A 23209-nucleotide genomic window follows, 5' to 3' on the forward strand; every position below is an offset into this window, starting at 1 on the left:
ACATTAGAAGCACCCAAGATGCTGAGCAAATAATTATTAATCTCTGAAGAAAAGATGAAGAATTTATGTCACTGACTAAGCAACTTTCCTCTTCCTAATTCCTTCCTGTGTGACCATGAGCCAGTCACAACTTTTCTGTGACTGAGTTGCACAACTCTAACAGTATAGTCACAGTAAATACTTTCTGTGAGTGCTGGGAGATTAAATCTTCTGTCACCTGATGAGACCATCATCTAAAAAGTCACAGCCACCAACTAAATGTCCTCTTCTGCTTCAATTCTCAGCGTGACAAACCTTGTGTAGAAGTCCACTGGCCTGGGCTCTGGTGATACACTTGCACAGTGAAGAAGAATAGTTTTTTTGTGTAACATCTTCCACAGGCAATATATATTGTGTAATTACTAAAAGGCAAGAACTTGCAGAAACATGACAGGTTGGGAAGTGGCTATGTAACAGGAAAATTGGAATACCTCTCTTTGCATTTGTGCAGAGGATCAAGAGGCCTGCTAAATGGAAATGCAATTACCAGCTCCAAGCTATGGTAGAGTGGAATTGAAGTTTCTAATTTTATGTGAATGAGGATTTAATCTGTGATCTACATATCTGAATTCAGAGTTGCTCCCGTCAGCAACTGTACTGGTATTTCAATACCAACAGGTATTGAAACCTGGTACTTAGCAGCACTTCTAAAGTGAGGCGGAAAAGGGAAAGGCTGTCTATTTTATCTCTCTGCTCCTTTTGGGAGGAACTCACAGCAGCTCACTGTGGCTTAGTCAGTAAATCTCCAGCTGGGATTTGAAACTCATGACATCAGAGAACAAAGCATCTTTGCTGTGCTAATGTAGGCAACAGTGATGTGTCATCAGCTACCACGCACATGTTAGTGTATCATGAGGGTTCAGAGTTGTTTTGGTGACAAGAAGCAACCTTATACTTTGGTACTATGTAAACAGTAAGTCTATTCACAGTGTCTCTCCTTGTGTAATGGTTCCCACATACAAAGTAGCAACATGCAAAAATCATTTTGCCCGTGAATGTACCACTTTGATCTGTGTATTTTGTGTGCATTCTTTATTAAAGTAGTGATAAAAGAAACTTATTTTGCATCAAAGAAAATCACAACCCAATGAAGAAAGCACATGATTTGTATGAATTGGCCCCAAGAACTCACTCAAACTGTGGGCTTCCTAGAAGGCAGAGAAGTAGTACCCAAAATATTCCTTTATTCTATAATTATTTGGAATGTCAAGGCAAATAGAGCAGGAACACAGAAATTGCTGCACAAGCTCAGCAGTAAGCCTAGATGTAGTTCCTCTCTTAAACAAGTAACCAACAGCTGCGTAATTAAAAAAAAAATGGCCTTCAGTTAACAGCATCAAGAACCCCAACCGTTGCTCAGTACCTCCACATGCTAAATGCTAGAATGCATGTAAAGCTTTTGTAAACAATCACCTGGTGCCAGCTGCCACGCAACATTAGTGTGTTTGCACAGAGGAACTTTGCAGCTCCCTGCCAAGAGATCTCACCCTCCATGCAGCAGGGGGAAATGCCTGCTCACCACAGAACACCGACCAAACATCACACTCATGGAAAACACAGTGCTACAGTGAACTGACTGGGGGTTCCCTGCCTCCTGTGACAGTTTCCACCACTGGTGTGGGGACAGCATGCTGCCTGAACTCAGCCACTAGCCCCGGCCCCAGGTGAGCAGCTGCTGCCCATGACTCTTTGTGCTCTCCCTGGAGATGTTTACATGGGGTTTTTTGAAGGCAAATATGTTGGTGTATTTTTATAGCTTAGCTTACATATGTTTTGTATTTCCTGCATTATTACTTCACGTGGGTTATTTCATTTCTCCACTCCCTTTCTCTCCCTCCCTGCTGCCTTTGATAATTCAAAACAGACTGCAGCTAAAGACTGATTTATACCCTTTTAAAAATCTTCTTACATTTTTATGATAACGGTGAGTATTCTTGTTATTACTCCTACTCTCCAGGAATATGATTAATCGGTTAAGAGATTTTAAAATGCCATGCCACAGCTATTGTTCCAAGGGACTTCACCTCTAAAACAGCAATTTTCAGGGTAAAGATGATATAATTAACTGGAAAAAAATTTAATAAACTAAGTATTGAATCCTAGCAGGAAGGAATCATCTTACTCATAATGAGATAGAGGAAGAGAAGACAAACACAAAAAAAGTGGTTAGAACACAGCTACTAGCCCATCTGGGAAATATCTGACTGTGAAAGTGAGGAAGTTGATCTGTCTGTCTTTTCCAGAAACATTATTACAACATATAATAATATATAACAGGGGGAAAAAAAAAATCTCTAAGTAAAATAAGCCCCCATGTTAATCTTTTACTTCATTTAAATTAGTGCCATTTCATCCCCTTTCCTTGAGTACTTCATACATTTCAGTGAACAGCATAAAACTACTGTATGATCATAAAAGTTTGGAGCCACAGTATTACACATTATTGGCTACATTATTAGCTTTAAATGTCACATTGTCCCGGAAAAAATCAACATAAAGAAATAAAATTAAAAGAAAATATATTTTAAACCACTGTGATAAAGGATAGAGGTGATCCTGGCTCTGTTTCTGGGAATTAATTTACCATTGTCTCGAGGAGCAAAGATTATTTTACTCTAGTTGCTTTGATCTGGTTTGTTCTTAAATCACAAATCTCATGCCTTTTTCTGCTGGGGAGAGGGAGAGGAGAAAAAAATGGAAAGAACATTAAAGAGTTGCAGCTCAGTCCATGTGGCAGGCTGCTGAGTGATATTTGTGTGGTACAGCAAAGCGTCCAGGCCAAAAGCCTAATTAGAATAGATTTGCACAAATTAGGAGCAGCATTTTCATTTTCTTTTAAATTTTCTTTAAGTGTGAAAGAGAACAAAGAATTTACAGTATCATTTTTATTGTATTGCTTGTTTTCTTACACAGTTCTAGGATGCTTTTTAACCATGCTATTGCACTGAAGTACTTAAGTATGCACATTCATTTTTTTTTTCTCGTAAAGAATCAGTGCCAGAGGCAATGCTGTGACATTGTTATTTGAAACCCAAGGACTGCATTTTTAAGAACTGTAGTGCTCTGTGCCATTACTGTAGGGGTGCAGAGAATACTATATTAAAATTTATTGTGGGCAACCAAGGACTTAACAGTTTCTGGAAAACAGCAGCAAGTAACCTATACTAGTATCGACATGTGATGACACAGAACATCATATTTAGAAGAAAGTGCGAGGATATCTTACTGTGGCAGTAAATATTACACAAGAAATATAATCCTTGAAAAGACAAAGGTCTCTGTAGTTAACATTTTAACATAAGTCTGAAAAAGGAGACTATAATTTAAAGCTCTGTGTGGTAGAATAAGATGTCAACATATCAACATAATTGCACAATTCCATTGCCACTTGACATATTGCTGTAGTGACAGCCATCACGGAAAGGGTGAAAAGGCAATGTACTAACAACATATGTAAAATTCTATGGGCTTTTTGTGCTTCGGTTTCTACCTGTCACTGGGAAGATGTAGTAACCTGTTAAAATACTAGTTCACTATCAAATCAACATATGTATTAGGTTATAAAAGTTAAAAAAAAAAATCTATTCATAGAGGGTTATAAATAAATAAATTACTATCTTTCCTTTATATAGTACACTGATTTCATATTAAGCAGTTACTCACTTAGGGTTTTCAAATGACACAGCCATCTGAGAGGGTTTTTGTGGTGTCTTGCCTAATGGTAGTATGACAATCAACTCAGTAGCTAGAAATAGCCTCAGAGAAACTATTACAGTGAAATGATGTACTGGAAAAGAAAGAATCAGAGCCTAGGGAACTTCGAAGAAGCCTTCAAACAAAAGTATTTTAATAGAGATTATTCCCGGCAGAACAGTGAGCGAGTTTGGTCATACCTTTCTTAGGAGGAATTTGAAATTCATGAACTTGTCTGGCGCTTAACAGCAGATTTCTGTGTCCCTGAATGAACTCAAAAAAAATACCAAAAAGTCACCCACACAGAAATGAAAGGGCAAGATACAAGTAGTGGTATCTTCTAGGTTCAAAAGTGTCTACACAGGCAAGTGGCCCCACTACCCAAATCTGGGCACAGATCAGGATACTTTTGTGGCTCAGTCTTGCTTGCTTCAGAATCAGTAGGAACCAAACTTTGGGGGAAAAAAAAAAAAAGATAATTCAGTAAAATCCACAGTTTTCATCTAAATTGACCTCCCTGCAATTTGCATGTTAAATTACTGAGTTGTCCTGAATTTTGCTTAAGCCACAGGCTGAGAAGCATGGCTGTTTCATTAGTGGTAAGTGACATGAGAGACAAAGCTGTGAGACCATAATCATTCTGATGACAAACATCCTGAGGGGCCAGTTACACATGCTGGGATCTTAGGGTTGGTATGTAATAATCTGCTCCCACCTTGCACTCCTAACACCATGGCAGCAAACAGATCTTTCCTGAAATCCACTTTTTTTTTTTTTTTTTTTTTTTTTCAGTTCCACTAAATAAACTATGACAGCCTACAAAGATTCACAGGGAATTCATTAAAAGCTGCAGGAAGCCTTAGGCAGGGCTATGGGTGGCATCACACCTGCAGGGAGGTAAACTTCCTTGCCCAACTGATGTCAGCAGCAACAGAAAAAGAACACGGGTTTTTAGAAGTTAGTGTTCCACAGGTCAGGTCTAGCCCTGTAAAAGACATTTGAAAGAATTCAGAGAAAACAAAGAAGCTGCTTAGAATGAGTATTTGGACATTTTTATGCAGGATATCTGAATTCTGAAGATTTAGAATTTTTGCTTAGCAGATCTAAAAATAAACCAATAAAGTGATAGCTCAAGAATTTTTTAGGATAAAACAATTCCTTGCATAGCCTTTGCACTGAGTAAGTTTAGCAGCACAAGATGTGTGTGCATGTAAATAAATATTTCATAAGAGAACAATATCTAGGAACTGACATGGCCTCATTTCTTACTGTCTCAGAGTGCAATGACATGAGAGTTCCTAGAAGTGCAAGTGGGAAAAAAGTATGTCAGAATTGAACTTGGCTATCATACTCCACATAACGCAGTGCAGATAAGTATTGGGCTTAAAAGCCTTAAAAAGTTGTTGAGATAAGAGACACATTGGGCACTGATGCTGTGGAGAGAAGGAAAACCCTGACAAGCCCTGAGAAGCTAAGTTCAGGTCAGCACCTAGTGCTGAATACTTCCACAACCGCAGGAGGCAGGCATGAGTTTTCCAAGGTTAAAAAACCCCTTATATACATAAAAGAGCACAGGAATTTTCCATGGGGGTGGGGAACAGCAATAGAAAAGTGATGACCTTGGGATGGCACCTAGAGACTGAACAGCTTGGCTATTGTATGGAAACAGCTGACTTCTGCACAGGAAGCAATCACTACTGATTAGAGACTCCAAACCCCTGCCTCTATTTATTTCTGTCTTTTTTTTTTTTTTTTTTTTTTTTTTTTTGTATGAAAAGCAAAGCTCCTGAGGCCTCTTCATACTCTCACTGTTTCAACCCCTTGCCCGTGCGTCATGGGAGCAAGCAGGCACAGAGCCAGAGGGACCGTTCTGTTCCTGCACCGCAGCTCCCAGGGGATGCAGGGCTCAAGGGCACAGGGTCACTTCTGGGGTGAGTTTCACTGCTAAACAGCTTCAGCTCTCATCTGCTGTTTCTTATTGACTCTATGGGTTTATTCCCAGGTACCTCCACTTACAGCAGAGTTTTTTATTCTCAGTGCTTTTAATGTTGACTTCCCCTCCAGCCTTATATTGTAGCAGTTAGGTTTTACCGATGAGTTTGATGCTAACTTAATGCTAGATGGAACATGCTGTCTGTCAGTCTGAGGATGAGCTCCTTAACAAAGACATACTACGATGAAAAGCTTCTGACTCAGGGGTATGGATGCAGGGAGCACAATAGAGCACAAAAGCAGTCTCTTGGAGCGTAACAAAAATTATAGGCTTAATTGCACACCATCAGTTTTGTTAAAGCAGTGCAATTGGAACACATGAAGATAAAAAGACAGGGAAAAACACAGTGGAGAACTGAGAAGAGCATATTAGGAAAGTATCTGCAAATCTAATTGAATCAGGCAGGAAAACTGGTTTCCAAAAACATGGGGGAGCAGTGAGCAAGGAATAAAGTAGAAGGGCAGAAAGGAGAGGAGACTGAAGTGGTTGAAATTCCCTCCACTACTTTCTTCCAGTGTGACAGCCATGGGGACAGCAAAGCTGCAGAGCCAAGTCACCTGGCCAGACATGCTGCAGAGGAAAGCAAGACTTCTCCTTTCCGTGTTTGCCTTCTCTGATCACCAACACCAGCCGGCTGTTGGGGCTCATGGTCTGAAGAGGAATGCAGCTGTCATGAAAAATTTGACATGCAAAGCTAACATTTTTCAGATTTTAGTGTTGGATTTGTGTATTCGTGGAGGGAGTTAGGGACTTAAGCTGCTTTAAGTTTATAATATTTAATCTGTAATCATGCTGACACACTTAATTTAGTGACATCCCCATTTGGTGTGACACTGCTTACTCACCACTGCCCAACCAAGGATGACTGAGAGATGCTGTGACTGACCTGTCCCACTGTGGTGCTTTACAGACCTTCTGCTGCCTGACAGTCTCTAATGCTGTTGCCATCTTCCAAAGATACAACAGCATGGTAAGCAGTTGAGATCCATGTCAATTAAACTTAGTCACTGAATTTTACATGAAGTCATTCAGACTGATATCAGCTAAAGAAAACGTAAGACCGAGGAATAATAATCCCTGACTAATATGACTTTTCTCAGTATACTGTCTGACTAAAGCTGTAGGCAGTTCTCTGTAGAAAAAGAGAAATACAAACAGGATCAGAAGTTGAGATATCAAGTTTATTATTTTGGTACTCTATTTGACACTAGGTTTTTGGTTAATAAGCTGTTTTCATTTGTGATTAAATGATTTAATTTCCAATGTGATTTAAAGAATTTTGTTGAGTGAAAGCAAGTAGAAGCAGCTGTTTGCCAGAAGCAGCTGGCAAACTTGTAGGAAGATGGCTAAAACTGGAACTACATAAAGAAATGTGACAACTGATGTTATATACCTCCATCTTCTTTCCTTAAATCGCTGACAGGATATTTCATCTTATTCTGTTGACCTTCAGGTTCAGATAAACTGAAACTGTGACAGTGTAAATCTTTCAAGCACTAACTTATACTAGAATGGAGTTGGATTTAGGCAAATGTCTCTACAAAAATGTGTTGAAAATGATGAAAAAAAAACAGCAAGTCCTTGCATAGAGTCAGGAAACACCAAAAAAAGGGTTAGACATCTCTGAAAATGACACAATTGCTTTTTAAACAGTTAAATGCTTAAATTAGAGATACATAATAGTTTGAAAAGATATAATCATGCTATCATACTCTTCGCCATGAGTTTTTTCCAGCTATCGCCCTTTATTTTTGTAGTATAGGATCAGTACAGATAATCATAGAATGGAATCATAGAATGGTTTGGGTTGGAAGGGCCTTTAAAATCATTTAGTTCCAGCCCTCCTGCTGTAGGAAGTGACACCTCCCATTAGACCAAGTTGCTCAAAGCCCCATCCAGCCTGGTCTTGAACGCATCTAGGGTGGGGGCATCCACAACCTCGCTGGTCAACCTTTTTCAGTGTCTCACCTCCCTCACAGTAAAGGATTTCTTCCTTATATCTATTCTAAACACAAATTTCAGGAGCAAATAATTTGTAATGAGATGTCTTCATCTAAGAAGTTTGGCAAACTAGATTTGTTTTCTATTATATTCCATTCGTTTTATAGCAGCACTAATGCTATTTATAGTATGACTGCTTTTCAGGTGAAAGACAATGAAACTGACATTTTACCAGGCTTTAATTGACTAAAGGGTAGGGGAATAGCCTAAGCTGCAGGCAGGATCACTCTTCTGTCAACAATGATGAAGAGGAAAATTCATCCTGTCCCAGTACAGGTCCATCAGTTCATCCTGAACCTCTCTGTGTGAGTCACTGTTGTTTCTGAGCCTACCTGAGTGTCATTCATGGACAAACATCCAACTGAATAGATGTCACAGTAAAGTTGATAGCATACGTATGTCTATGTGGTAGCAACCATCATGTTTGTTTGTTCAACAAATACTAGAGCATTTAAGATGATTGCTGTGCTGAAGCTTTAAAGGTGATCTTAGGGTACATTTTTCTACAGCCTATGTCCTTAAGTAGGCACTATGTGGACCTAGTGCATCAAAAATAGCACAGACCTAACCTCACTGAAGTCTTTCAGCACCACTGTAATCACAGAATCACAGGATTGGAAAGGACCTCAAGAGATCATCAAATATTTGATTATTGGAATAAGTTGCTACAGTTAATTAATGTTTTAATAAATTGATACTTTTCTGATTTCTATAATCTGTATCCTGCAGCCCTTAGCTTAGCATGCTCTCACCTTTTTCAGTAAGGAGAACAAAAAGTTGCAGGTCATTAAAATGTGTTTCATTTCCTCTTTCACAATACTTTTTTTCTTGCTATATTCTTTGTTGTGATTTGTTTTTCAGTCTGTCCTTGCCCCAAATTCTGATTCCAGTGATTCTTCTCTAACATTAATCATGGGGCAGGCAACCTGGCCTTCCACATGCCTCCTCCATTTGCCATGCTTGCTGTGCCCCCTGCCTCAAGTCTAGCCTTACAGTATCTGGGGTGGATGGAGAAGTGACGAAAAAATAGTATTCTTTTTTCTTTCATGTGAATGGTACTTACTCGTGAGAGGTAGATTGGAGTAAGGATCTTTTTCCAGAGTGCCTGAATAGGCAGAATAAAGGGGATATTCCAGATTAGATTTTGTTTTCAAAGTGGATTGTGAGGTGATTATGCTATTTTGTTGTGTATTTTCTTGGTAACAATTTCCTCCTCCCATGCAACACATTACCCATTCCCACATAAACTCAATGAGTTTTTGGCCTGGCATTTTCCTCCCTCTCTATAAACTTCTCAGGGTGATTAAGTAGTGGAGTTATCCCCCGGGACCAAAACATACTTTATCCATTAGCTGGGATCAGGCCTAATGCTCAGTAATTAGTTTGTGAAAGACTGATTACTTGCAGTTTTTTCCTACCAATCTCATCTCATTACAGTTTGAGCCTTCATGAAATATTTCTGGTATGGAGATGCCGAATAAGTAGAGACATATCTACCTCATTCTGTAGTACCTTATAGCAGAAAAGGTCAGTTATTCTATGGGATTAATGAGAACATTTACTCTTCAGGAATGATTATGTTTTGTCCTTATGCTACCACAATCAATTCCACACTTGCCTACATGGCTGTCTCATCTGATATCCATTGACTTGCATAAAGCCTTGGCTTAGATCTCTGTAGAACAGTGTTTCTTCTGATTAATTACAAGATTTTACAAACCACCAGGAGTCCTGCAAAAACACGACCTGAAGAAGTCTATTCTTCATATCACATGATGATATGTCAGAAGAATCACTGTTGGGCAATGCGGTTTGCTTTCACAGTGTCTTAGGGCATGGCTGAAGTGTCTATTAGTAAAGAAAATGTCCTTCTCAATTCTACTTATATAATTCAATCTTCAACAAGCGCGGTAAAGCAACGATGTGTAACAACCAGGAGTTGTAGTTAACCCCCATTTATCATAATGCTCTCTAGAGCCTAACCTCTTTAGCATCATGTGTAGACTTTCTTCATGGAAACTCTGAACAACAAAGCCCATAGCATGTTCACTGTTGTATGTGAAATGCTTTTAAACCCTTCTATAATGAGCATGCTATTCCTGTGGACAGGGAAGAAGAAGGAGGAGGCAGCTTGAAAGGTCATCCTCTTCCATCAGAGGCTGCTGAGGATACTGCTATTGCTGAGGACTACTGATTTCCGATGTCCAGAATAATGCCCACCAGCTAGTACAATGTGTATCTGCATTAAGGTGCTGCCATCCATCCCTCTGGAACAAACAGAGGAAATGCATAAGGAGGACTAGGCTGCAGATGGAAAGCACATCACCGCGTGGCGCTTACGCCGCAAAAGCCTCCAGATGAAAGCCGATTTCAATGAGCATTGTGTTTCAAGGCCCACTTCCTCTGGCTCTGGAAAGCTTAAGAAGGAACATCCCACTTGTGTCTGCTGACACAAAGGGCTGCTGTGGCTCGAGAGATGTTATCAGCCTTCCTGTACCACAGCAACAGCGTTCCAGTGGCGTCTCCCAAGAATTGCTCATTGTTCCAAGGGAGCCGGGGCTCCTTTGGGTGGGATCCTGTGGCATCCAGCTCAGATGGAAGTAGGTGGTGCTGGGAGGCCAGCCAGGATTATGACGAAGATCTCTGGCTATGAGGGAGCTACAATGGGGACCAGGATAACAAAGTCTTTCATAATTACAGATGTGGAGACTAATTCATAAAATGCAGCTATTTTTATTGGATCTATTTCTTAAGCACCATTAGGAGCGATCAGATCCCTGAAACACATCAGACTCAGCTCCTAACATTGGCAGAAACAGAAAGTAAGATGTCCTTGCCTTTTATTTCTATCTTTCCCATAACTGGCAAGTCGGACCTTGATTCTGTCAGATGTCTTAAATGGGGAAATGAGGAATGACCAATGTTTATAAAGCTCTTCATTTGAAATCCAGATCGTCGGGGAGAGAAGCATGACCTTTGGAAAGCTTCAATCAGGTTCAGCTTGCAACAGCCTCTTGTAAGGTAGATGCATGTTCACATTATCCAAACCTCTTGTCTCTAAAATTAGAGTGGAGGTATAAAAAGCAGCTTCCCTGGAAGACTTCCTAGAACTGGTCCTTCTAGTGCCAACTGAAGATAGCGGGAACAATCAATTTTTTCACAATGTTTTGGTGCTGTGGCTCCCAGATTGAACCTCAAAGCACAAAAAAGGAAAAGAAAAAAATGATTTGAAGAGGTGTTTCTTTGTTCTTTTTTTTCTCCTCCCTTTCTCTCTCTTCCATCTTACCAGTAAATATATACCTGAATTCTATTCTTTTTCTTATCTCCCCTCCCTCTCTCCTTTTTTTTTTTTTTTTAATCAGGACAGTGGGAGATAAACTGCAAAGAAAAAATCTCTGCCAGCAGCAATTTCTTACATACAAACTTCAGAGATCGAAAACATATGTTTTAGAGAAGTAAGGAAGAAAAGCAGCAGAAAAAGAAGCAGAGATTTTCCAAAAAGAAGGCATTTAGACTGCCTTCCAAGCAATGGAAATTCCTATTTTAGAAATTGTACTACAGGCTAGTAATGTAAAACATTGTTGGCTATGGCACATGGAAAAAAAATAAAAAGAGGAGAAAAAAAAGCTTTTGTAATTCTATCCCTCTTGCCAGAGGAATGACGTGAAGTCAGTCAAGCACATCATGGGGAAATGCTTATTTTTCACAGATACAGCATAAGAACATTCAGCTAATATCTATCATGCATAACTATATCTTGTGCCAGTGCTGCAGAGGTGTACCATTATTTGGTAAAACACAAACTTGCAAGACTTCTATCAGTGACAACACTGCAAGCCACAGTTGGCATCCCTACAGTCAGCATGTAGGGAGCCTGGCAAACTGAGGACTGAAGTTCATGGCATAGTTCTCCTAAAATAACATTGTTATTTTGTGTAGCATATGCTGTAACTCCATGACAACCCAACCAGAGAAGCTGATGGCTGAATAATGACAATGATGCTAAGTTATCTCCTGATAACCTCACTCGCCCTGTTTCTGGACAAAGTGTCATGTTAGTCAGCTGCTGATGGCATGTTGCCACCAGCCTCCACCAGACAGAGGGAGAGAGGTTTTGGAGGAACTGCTGACAAATAAGGCCAAGTGCCTGGACTAAGTGGTTACCTCAAGGGCAAATTTGGCCTCTGGCTATATTTAACCCACTTTCTCGAGGATGCTCTGCTGTTTTTGTAAAGGCGGGCCAGTGATACTTGTAACACACGGACACAGTATTCAGTGCAAATATATCCTCTGTGGCTCCTGGAATATACCATGTGGTCATGGAGAAAGAATTCCATACTATTAACAACTGAAATGATGGCAGTGAGGTATCACTAGCAAAGGAAAAAGAAATTATTACAAATGCATGGCACAGAGAAATTCAAGGTGTACCTGAACAAACTCCCCAGTTCACTTAAAAGTCTGATCTACAAATATTTGGCACAGTTATTGCAAGAGAAAAGAACAAATCTGTAATTGCATTCCCTTGTTACAGACCAGTTTGTGGCAAGTACTTCCAAATTCATGTCAGAAAAGTCTGAAGAGTGCCAATGATTATCATTTCATTGGCCATGAAACCAGTGTCAGTTCAACTGAGTTTTGACAGGCAACTCTGGACATAACAATTGGTGTCTGGGTATATCTTGAAATAGCCATATAAATAAAACAACATCCAACTGTAAACATTTCTCTGCGTAGGAAAGAGTCAGAGTAGTGAGAATGAGCCATCACTACTATTTGCACATATTGTTGTATAATGTTAATATTTTATTTTATAATCCATTACAGAGCCATAGATAAGAGATGGACTTCAGCTTTTAAGTGAGTAAGTACGAATGAAAAAGGGTGTAAATCCTTTACTTGTTACAAGGGCAAGATGTTTAGATGTGTTTGGGTACCCTTGGAAGCAGAGAAAATATTGCATGGATAGAAAAAAACAACAAGGGACAAAACCAGGGAAAAGCTTACAATATCACCGTACTTAGCCAGATGTCTGCTAATTTATAGTCATCTGGCCATGTTACATCTCTGGACTGAGCTGTGGGAAGGTCAAGAGAAGATATCAATAAGAACAAATATCTTCAACTTGTCAGCTGAGCATTTGTCTTCTAACCTGGGGAATTTTGCTGCTCAGTCCTGTAGGTAGTAGCAGACTGGAGCATTTGACTTATGACTTGTACTTAAGCACTCCAAAATAGGGGTTAAGTAGAAGTCAAATATCTAAACTTTGCACTCCCAGCACTGCTTAACTCCTACTGATCTGTGAGCTGCACCATGATGTGCTTTGGAGGTACTCAGTTTGTGTCTGTCTATAAATTCAGGCCTCAGACTGCACTGACACAATCATCTGATCTGAGTGGCCAGCTTTAGCCTTTGTGCCAAATATGATAATAAAGGCAAATAGGAGCTATTAAAATATTCTAAATTTGCAAGCAGTTTCAGGAAGGGAACTCCTTGTTTAAGTACAGTAAAAAGCTCTTCTGGAATAAACGCATCCATATAGGCCCCCTGGAATTATCATTAGGAGAAATTAGCTGCTCACTTTGGACCTACTGACAATGAAGGAATGACAGTTGTGTTGCAAATAACAAAGAGCTCCTTTGGGAGCAGTATAACTCTTCAGTCAGATGGTGATAAATATGGGTAGATTCTGGACAAAGCTAGAGGGTTGCCAGGAATAGTGACTTGCTGAGAAGATTTATGTACTTCTGTCTCTGTTTCCAGTGTGCAAGTTTAAAGTGACTTCAAGGCAATTTTAGACTAGGAAGATTCACAGAGCTGACAAGAGAAGAAGACAGAGATGGTAAAAGAACTTAGTAAAATTTGGAAAAAAATGCTGAGAATCACTTGCTAAATGAACATGTTAGTTACAAATTTCTTGACTGTGTATCCCTTTTCTTCCTCACCCAATGGCACTCTGATGACATGAATATTTCTTACAGCTTCCTCATTCAACATTCCTGTTATTAAGCAGTTAAAAAGGTACTTTTGTCTGTTGCCTTTTTTTTGTCTCTTCCATTTGTTTTGAAGATGTACATTCTGAAGAGATGGCAGCTGTGATACTGCATGGATTGTCCTTTTCTAGTTGCCATTTGGGAATACAGTCAGCTGACATCTACTTGTAAGGGTTATTTATACTGCTTGAGCATTAAAAACATCTGCATTTTTAATGAGATGCATAGGATCTAGGGGATAAACTAAGGTGGTGTTCCCTTCCAACAGATGCCATCCATTCTTGCCTGTAGGCCACTTCATATTGTTTCTGGGCAGTTCGTGTTGCCAGGGAGAAAATATAGAAGAACAGCTTACCATTGCTGTTCCCTTAGGATAAATCCAGATTAAAGAGTGTAGGAGACCAGCTTACATAAATCTATTTGGCACAACAAAGAAAGGGAACTTCTGGCTACTTTTGGATACTGATGTCCCTCAGTTTGCTCTAATTCATGACACGGAGGGAGGACTATCTCGACCATGCACAGTGGAGAAGTCAGAACCTGTTGGTACAGATGTGGCCTGGCACATATTCATTCTTCTCATCGAATCAATAAATCTCTCACCAGCTTTATTTGCTCAGCTTTGTTCCATGCTGACTTGCTACAATCATAGCACTGTAATTTACTTTTGGAGCAAACACTACACCTTGTTCCTAGAATTTCTGAGGGAGAGAATCACAGAATCACAGAATCGTAGGGGTTGGAAGGGACCTCCAGAAATCATCGAATCCAACCCCCCTGCCAAAGCAGGTTCCCTACACCAGGTCATACAAGTATGTGTCCAGACGAGTCATGAATATCTCCAGAGAAGGAGACTCCACAACCTCCCTGTTCCAGTGCTCCATCACCCTCACCGTAAAGAAGTTCTTACACACATTCATGTGAAACTTCCTGTGCTCCCGTTTCTGGTTGTTTCCCCTTGTCCTGTGTCCACACACTGCAGAAAAGAGTCTGGCCTCGCCACTCTGCCCCCCACACCTTAGATATTTATAGACCTGGATCAGGTCCCCTCTCAGTTGTCTTTTCTCAAGGCTAAACAGACACAGTTCACTTAGCCTTTCTTCATAGGGGAGATGCTCCAGGCCCTTCACCATCTTTGTGGCCCTCCACTGGACTCTTTCCAAGAGATCCCTGTCTTTTTTGTACTGGGGAGCCCAGAACTGGACACAGTACTGCAGATGAGGCCTTACCAGGGTAGAGGGGGAGGATACTCTTCTGGCCACGCTCTTTTTAATGCACCCCAGAATGCCGTTGGATTTTTTGTCCACAAGGGCACACTGCTGGCTCATGGCCAACCTGTCGTCCACGAGGACGCACAGGTCCTCTCTGCAGAGCTCTTCTCCAGCAGGTCACCTCCCAATCTGTACCAGTACATGCAATTATTCCTCCCTAGATACAAAACTCTACACTTGCTTTTGTTAAACCTCATCTAGTTTAACAGAAGACTGTTGTTTTCTATGTGGACAGTCAAGGCTTTCTATGGTATTTTTAGAATATCACAGTAGAAAAAAGTCCACTAGTCTCAGCGACTACAAGCAACCTAAGATTAGTGAGTACAAAAAAACAAAAACAAAACAAAACAAAACAAAACAAAACAAAAAAAAACAAAAAAAAAACACCTGACACTTTACAACAACAACTATATATAGCTTTGCAGGAGATAAGGCTAAATCAGCCTGTTACGTGAAGGCATAAAGTCATCAGCAATGAGATCTAGGAAGAAATGCCTCATGTGTAGCAATACCTAATTGGGTAAGGAACAGCACATTTTTGTCTGAAATTCCATTTTATCACCACTTGCTGCTTGTTACTACCCAGGCTGAATACTAGATGGGATTGAGTAATAGCTTCACTCCAGCGGGCCAAATCTATGTTCTGAAACGATGGCTATTTTTAGGAGTGCAAATTAATACAAAGACCCAGTGAATAAAATTCAGACTTCTTGTCTTTACCTCAGGAAACCTTCTCAACTTTTTATTTCTGTGAAGGAATTATCTTATTTTCTGTCTTCTATGTCAAGACTTGATTTTGTCACCTTCTACTTACATGGCACAATTTTGTTGTTTCTTGAACAATGATCAGAACACAATGAGAACTGCATATTACACTGTGATTTCAAAGTGGAGTCTATTTGCCTATTACTGAATTGCAAATTAAAAGAAGTGGTTCTTAGCTCAGAGCTTGCCAAATGTCTTTCATACATGCAGCTCTGTTCTAGTGCTTCTACTGTAGACTGGCTCCATTCATTCTTTGTAGCAGTTGATCCTGGGTCTCTTTATGTCCTACAGAGAACTTACTGGGTTTTAAGACATAATGATTATCCTTTCTGTGGTGTTTTTTTTTCTTTTTTTCAGTTCAAATTCACTGAAATAATGACAGGATCACTTTGCAGCCCATCCAACTGGTCTTTTTCTGTCCCCAGACTGAGGACACACATTGAACGCTGTGGCTTGAGGCTAGAGGCCATGTGGGTTCATTGCAGGAAGCAATGCATATCAAAGGACTATGTAAGGCAGTGGGAGCCAACTCTAGAATATCCATAAAATCCTTGAAGAGTAGTGTTTTGAGTGACTTGTCACTCAAACTGTACTGGGAAATCACATCCAAGAAAGCTAGCTGCAGTAATCCTCACCAAAGCAAGGTAACACTTAAGCAATATAAACACCTGTATGTGTGGCACTCAGCTGGCCTTCTTCCATTTATCAATATATCTCTCACAGACACTGGTGTGAAGGTCATCAAAAGCTAAAAGCAAAGGCTTGTAACAGGAAGCTCTCCAGGCTTACAATCACAATGAACTATCAGAGAAAAAACTCTGTAATATCTGCTTCCCTTTCAGGTATACCTCTGTCTGGAGGACCAAGTTCCAGTCAGTGCCAAACTGCTTCTGCAACAGTTTTGGACTGGCATTCAAAAATTAAATTGAGAGTAGTTCTTGCTACTTCTGCAGTTGCCTTCCTCTTTTTCCTCCCTGCCTACTTGGTCTTTACCTCAGTTTCTTTTAACATCAGTAGAGAGGGAGTCAAATGTAAGCTCAGTTAGGTACATGAGTCCTCGCAGCCTGACAGTAAAGCATCCATCCCAGCTAACATACAGCTGAGGAAGATGTGCTGTTCTCTCCTTGGTGATTTCTGTTTTGTTTTCTGTTAGTTACTCTGAAGACTTTTCAAATGAGTCTGGGGACCAGACACGTAAGGAGCAGAGCGTCGCACATCAAGTTTCCTTTGTCTCTGATCCTGCCACTGAGATCCAACACAGCCATATACTCGTACTGATTTATGAGTATATCAACAGCAAATATTCACACCACCCCTTTGGACCTCCTCCACTTCCCCAGTTATCCCCACAGAGACACTGGGTATATTAATTCCAGCTGGGCAGACAAGTTCAGAGCCCTTCTGGAAGAAAAGTGATGAAACAGAAGGAAGAGAGATACTTTTTTGGCGCTGCTTTTTTTTTTGCTGCAGGAAATGAAGAGACAGCAGTCCAGACAGCAGAGATGACAGGTCATGGAGCGGGCGCTTCCTATGAGACAGGAAGCCGTGCTGGCCCTCATATGGAGCCCTGGCTGTCTGCAAACCTCCGTTTCCCCTTTTGCACTTGGATTGTTGATCTTTACACCATGATGGCTCCAAAGATATGCTGTAACCAGCCAGGCAACCTGCTGTGGGAGAGACTGCTCAGACAGATCGGCCTCTAGTGTTGGGTGCTGCCATCCAGTAGTAGCCCAGCAGGGTTATGAAGAGGCTGGTGGTGCCAACTGGAGGAGCTGGGGTCTTGGGTAGCAGAGATGCACAGCTGAATTGGTGTGGGTTGTGAATGATGGACCTACAATAGCTTTACAAGGAAAGAAGAATAGCAGACAGACAGACAGACTACTTAAATCTCTCTTTATTTTTACAGTTTCATGCCTTAAAAGCCTAGGAATATTATAAATGTGATTTGTTAAAGTTTATATGAGGAGAATGTAACATTTTTTTAAAATGAAATCAATTTTGAAAGAAATTACAACTCTGTCTTCCAGCATTATACATTTGCAATATAAACTTTTAAAATTGCTCTTATTGTAGTTGCTCTTCATATTTCACAAGTGTTCAAGCTCCACGTGTGGACTGTAGTGGTCAGCCATGTCCAAGCGCAATGAGCTTAAGACTCTTCCAAGTATTCATGAATTATGGTCTAAGGACGGTGTGTGTGAGAATGTATTAATAGATCAGAGGGGAAATTCTGGGCTCCTGGAAATAAATGTTTACAAGTATAAACATATACATATATGTTTGTACTCAGGTTTTCAGTTCCTACCAGTTTAGTTGAAAGTACCAGAGGGTCAGCCCTGACTCCAATCTGGGAATTCCAGCACTGAAACAGACTGCCTTTCCTGCTCTGTGTTGGCCAGCAATGGCCCCTTGACACCTTTGCATTGCTCCAGAACATTCTAACTTTTGAGACTTCTACAGTAGGCAGGACACTGTATCTACCAGCCCTTTAGAGCCTGAACTACTGCTGGTACAATCACCAGGGAGGGGTCTCTGTCAGGGTTTTTATTCTCATGAAAGTGCAAGATGGCAATTTGGCCTCGTATACCACAAGTAATTTTGATTTCAGTGATGCTGTCATCTGCACTATCATGATTTATGCTATCTGTATAAATATATTAACTAATGCCTTTAATATTCAGAGGTAATTTTCTTCAGCACAATTATTCAGCTTTCTTGAACTCAGGAACAAGATGTGACATAGCATTTTCAAGTTTAGGTTTTTGAATGGTCTCCGAGACAAAACATGCTAACATCTTAAATAACTGAAAGTATGAAGATAAAACATGCAAGCAGTTATAGTAACATAAAAAGCAAGCTATGTAAAGATCCCAACTTATTCTGTCCTTCTGAAAAATTAAGTGTAATATGGCAAAAAGGAGAGACCAGTGAAGATCAGAAAGCCTTTAGGTTTTCAAATTGTTCCAAAAGTTAAGTAGTGGTGGAGCAGATAGAAGTCTGCTTTGCATTTGTGGTTTGTGCTGGAAAGTATGTAACTGTCAGAAGAGGAAATGTGACTTAGTGAAATGCTGAGATACTTATACACTGTTAAGAACCAGCTACTAAATCGAACAGACATTGTTTTCAGGATTATGGGAAGAAGATGAAAACAGCATAAAAGTTATGTGGTGAAATTACTGGAAACTGGTTAACTGCAGAAGTTGTGGAAGGTGATTCCTCATATATGAGTAACCACATATTCTTTCATTTACTAAACTGTGTGCTTTCAAATGGATGAATCTTTTAAAGTACCTTGCCTTTATTTCATTTAAGCTGAGAGTACTGTAACTGCTTTTCTTATATTATATTTCATGTAAGTTCAACCATTCTGGACTACTACATTACACAGTGAACATACATAGAGATTGCTTAAAATATTTTTTAAATCGATCTAAATTTGTTTCAAGATTGAATTAGCTCACTTAAAAAATAAAATAAAGCAGAGAATAGAGTTTTAGGAATTATTAAGGAGTGGTTCCTGCCAAAAAGATTATATTTTTAAGATGTTAATAAGATTTCAAATTGTAAAGAATTCTAGTAATTTCTGAATTATCAGAATTTTTTAAGATCTTTGTTCCTTAATTAAGCAAAGCAAAGCAAAACAGAACAAAACACAACACTAAGTTCTTGTATTTGGAAAAGACCACAGAAGTACACAACCTTGATTCCATTTTGCACATAAGCACTCTGTTTCCATAGCAGTTTTGCCTTTTGTAGTGTTGTAAAATAGCCAGGGAAGTCCAAATGAATTATTTCATCTTCTACAGAACAGGAAACATACTGGAAAAATTCCTGTGACAAATGCAAGCTGTTCTCTGCTGCCCAGTCCCTGCTCTTACTGTTGCACATAGCAGGAGGGTTACCAGTGAGAAAGTAAAGCTTTATAAGTCTGACTCGACCTTAAAATGATCGTGCTGAGTAGTACATGCTACTCTGCCTATTCTCTTTTGTAACCATGTGTACCCGAGCCAAGTATGTTTAAAGCGATCCCCTGAATTCACAAGTGCTTTGTGTTGCTGGACTGCCACAGAGCTGTAGGAGTAGATGGATGAATTTGATTCCAGTCTGTTGGATTCAAAGGAAAGTTGGACAGAGTCCATCCACATGATGTTGCGTTTTAAGTGGAGTATCTGCTTCAATAAGCAATGTTTGCTGCATAGGTTGAATTTCAGCTCAGGTGTCCCAGCTGAAGCATGATCTGAATTCAGCCCAGTCTGGGAGAAAAGGGCTTGAGCACAGAGGCTGGGTTTTAGGTCAAAAAAATAGTTTCTGCATGAGATGAGAACTCTACATTTCATCACAACAGTGATGGTTCTCATCCAAAGGAAGACTCCAGACGAATTCAGTAGCTTTGGAATAGGCTAATGATCATAATTTATGCTTCTCCAATCTCCCCTTCATTTTCTTTCAAGTGTTAGATATCCATTTTCCTGTAGATAGCCACACCTTTCCTACCTGTTATTTTTTGTTTGCATTTGACAAATACTTTAGAACCGTTTGCAGACAGGAGAAGAGTCAGACAGAGAGAGTGACCGGAGTTATTAGTCAGCTTTGGGATGTTTTTCAAGTCCTACTGAGAAAAAAATCCAATTCATGTTTGTTGTTCCATAATTCTGACCTATGGTCATCAAGTTAAGTATTTGCTTTATACTCCTGAACAAAAGGAGTCTTACGAATCTTTGCTAAGTACATTTGTTAGTCACTGTTTGGTGAGTGCTCTGAATACAATAAATGCTAGCTTCTATTTGCTTGTATTAAGAGAGCAGAATATTTTATTTCCAAAGAAGTTAAACATGTTGACTAAACTGATGTTCAGATGTTAGTGTTAAATCGTTCCATGTTTGTCTTTCTTACTTCTCCTCACCAGATAGAATCTCTCACCTTGGACAAACCTAAAAGTTTTCCACAGCCTTTTTAGTCTGTAAATGTGCATTTTCCATGCCTGACAGCTTTCCTTTTGTTATAAAAATTAATCAAAAGAAAACCAAAGAAAATAAGCAGCATCTTATTAAAATATTGCTGCTATTGTGCTCTATATCAATCAATTGTAGGAAGAATTTATGAAATATTAAACGAAATGTCAAAAAGTTGGTTCAGAGAAAGCATACACATACAAAATTCAAAAAAATCTATCTCACTGCACAAATCAATTATTTCCTATAGTTTAAGGAAGTGACCATTCTGAAATCAATTTTTACTTTGCGCTCTTTGAATGAGCACATTGACACTATCTTACAGAGACATCTGAGAATATATTCAGCTTTATCTAAGGATAAGGAAAACTGTCAAATGAGGAAATGGGCAGATTTAAAATTCAGCAGCATGTTATATTTCCTTTTTTGACTACCCTGTCACCATATTTGGAGCTGGTCACACAACAAATCCTACATGTGGAAACATTTGTTGCTATCACTTACACTGTCCACATGCAGATCCACCATGATGGCTCTTTCACTGTGTTTCAGGGTTTGGTTTGTTTCAGTGAATTTTTTCTTGTACTGCCCTGTACTTTAATGCAGTTTTGTTTTGATGCACTATTCTGCCCGCACTTTCGAGTGGAGAATTCTGATCATGGAGGACCCTGACCATGCAGGACCATCCCTCATACTTCATACGATCTGGAAATTTTGCCATATTCTTTTCATTCATTAGACTTGGTGTTTTGCTGAGAGAATATTTTGCTACTTCTATTTTCCTCAGTTTTTGGAGACTATATTTTGCTGAGTAAGTGAGGAAACAAAGGTCTGAGACTCTTCTCATCCCTTCTTATTTATAATGTTTGAAGTGATGGTCAAAGTTCATGAGATCTGTGGGTAGTCTATTGTGGAGTGTAGGGAAGATGGGAAGGACAGGAGAGAAAAGCTTTCAGATTCAGATATTTCTTGTTTGCTCCAGGCTAACAACTGTTTCCAACAGAGAAATAGTGAAACTCAGCATACGTAAGATGGAGCGTGTTCTTAGTTTCTTTGATTCCTCCTAACCGAAGAGATCTTAATCATATGATAAGGAGAAAAAGCCTGCTGTTTTGAAGGGGAGATGCTCCCTATTTATGATGAAAAAAGTAGAACTTGACAAAATGAAGGCTTTTATTTCAGTTCCTGAAACAACTGTTTCTTTGTGGTGGCTGAAGAGATTTGTTGCCAGAAAAATGTTTTCCTTTATACATTTAAAAAAATCTTCCAGCAAATAGGTAACCTGATGCTTGAATAACAAACAAATAAATAAACAAACAGATTTGGCTTCCATTAAAGCAGATTTTCTTCTGACTACACTAAAATTTGAGTAAGAAAATTACTCCTATTTGCACAGCTCTTGAAAAAAGGAAGGAAATCAAAGTACTTTTCTAACATAACAAATTGGTTTTTTAGGGAAAGAGCAATCCTGATATGAGTTTTCCTTTTAAGATGATTTCCTCAAACATTTGAGAGAAATTAGCACTTTGAATACCTTCAGTTCTTTTCTTGTATCACACATATGTACATTTTGGTTACTTGGAAATAAAATGGTGACAATAGGAAGTAAGTGGTAAATATGTAAAATATTTGTGGCTGTTTAATGGATATCACAGTCTCTAACAACATTCTTGTTTAAGTACCACTCAGAGTGAATGCACAGAAGTATTCCTTTCATAGGATGAGCTGCAGTCATTCATCAACAGTTCTTTAATGAGGAGGGAATAAAGCTTTTCCGAGTGTTGCTGCTATTTCATTTGTAAACTTTTTTTTTTTTTTTGTCCCCAATCAAATGAAAATACATTTCAAACTCTAAGTCTGTTTTCTTGTTATTCCCACTAGCAGGCATAGTGATGAATAATTCAGCAGATTGAGTAGCCTACGCCAAGCATATAACCCCAAATCCCCAGTCTTACAAAACTCAATTTCAAGTTTCTCACCTTAAGCAATACATTTAATAAATTATGTATTTTCCCCCTCTAGTACGCATTTTCCAATGGATTGCAAATAGCCAAGACACTATCCCTTGATACTATTCATTTTCATATTAAAGGAAGAAAAAAAGCTGAATATGGTATAAATATTCCCTAACCAGAAGTCTTACTGTTTTGTTTTGGTGGTTTTTTTTTTCCACTGAATCTAACCCTGGGAAAATGTAGCTATATAGGAAAATTATTCTGAGTTCCTGTAATCTGTACCAGTTACTATTACAAGAAGAAAAGAGAGGTAAACATTCAATTAAATGTATAATCATCTCTTTGTGTGATTTGCCAAAGATATAATTTATTCTAAATTTACTGGGAAAAGTACAGAAGAAGTAATAATCAGAACAGCCTGGTAATTAGGTATGTATCCTCTGGCACGTGGCCTGGCTTATTTCAGACCAGAAGTGGATCTGAGCTGCACATTTTTGATGCAGATCTTGACTGATTATGAACTCTTCAAGTCAGGGTGTTTGGCTTA

At 39.3% G+C, this 23209-nt stretch overlaps 1 long non-coding RNA gene across 1 annotated transcript; it reads left to right on the top strand.

Moving 5' to 3' along the window:
- Positions 1-1544: 1544 nt before the first annotated feature.
- Positions 1545-11410, top strand: LOC146544986 (uncharacterized). Its single transcript, XR_014881392.1, has 3 exons — positions 1545-1703; positions 5511-5663; positions 6241-11410. It is a non-coding gene; the product is annotated as an uncharacterized LOC146544986 (long non-coding RNA).
- Positions 11411-23209: the final 11799 nt, after the last annotated feature.

The sequence above is a fragment of the Meleagris gallopavo genome, chromosome 2 (genome assembly GCF_905368555.1).
Source record: "Meleagris gallopavo chromosome 2, MGAL_WU_HG_1.1, whole genome shotgun sequence".
NCBI classification, from domain to species: Eukaryota; Metazoa; Chordata; class Aves; order Galliformes; family Phasianidae; genus Meleagris; species Meleagris gallopavo.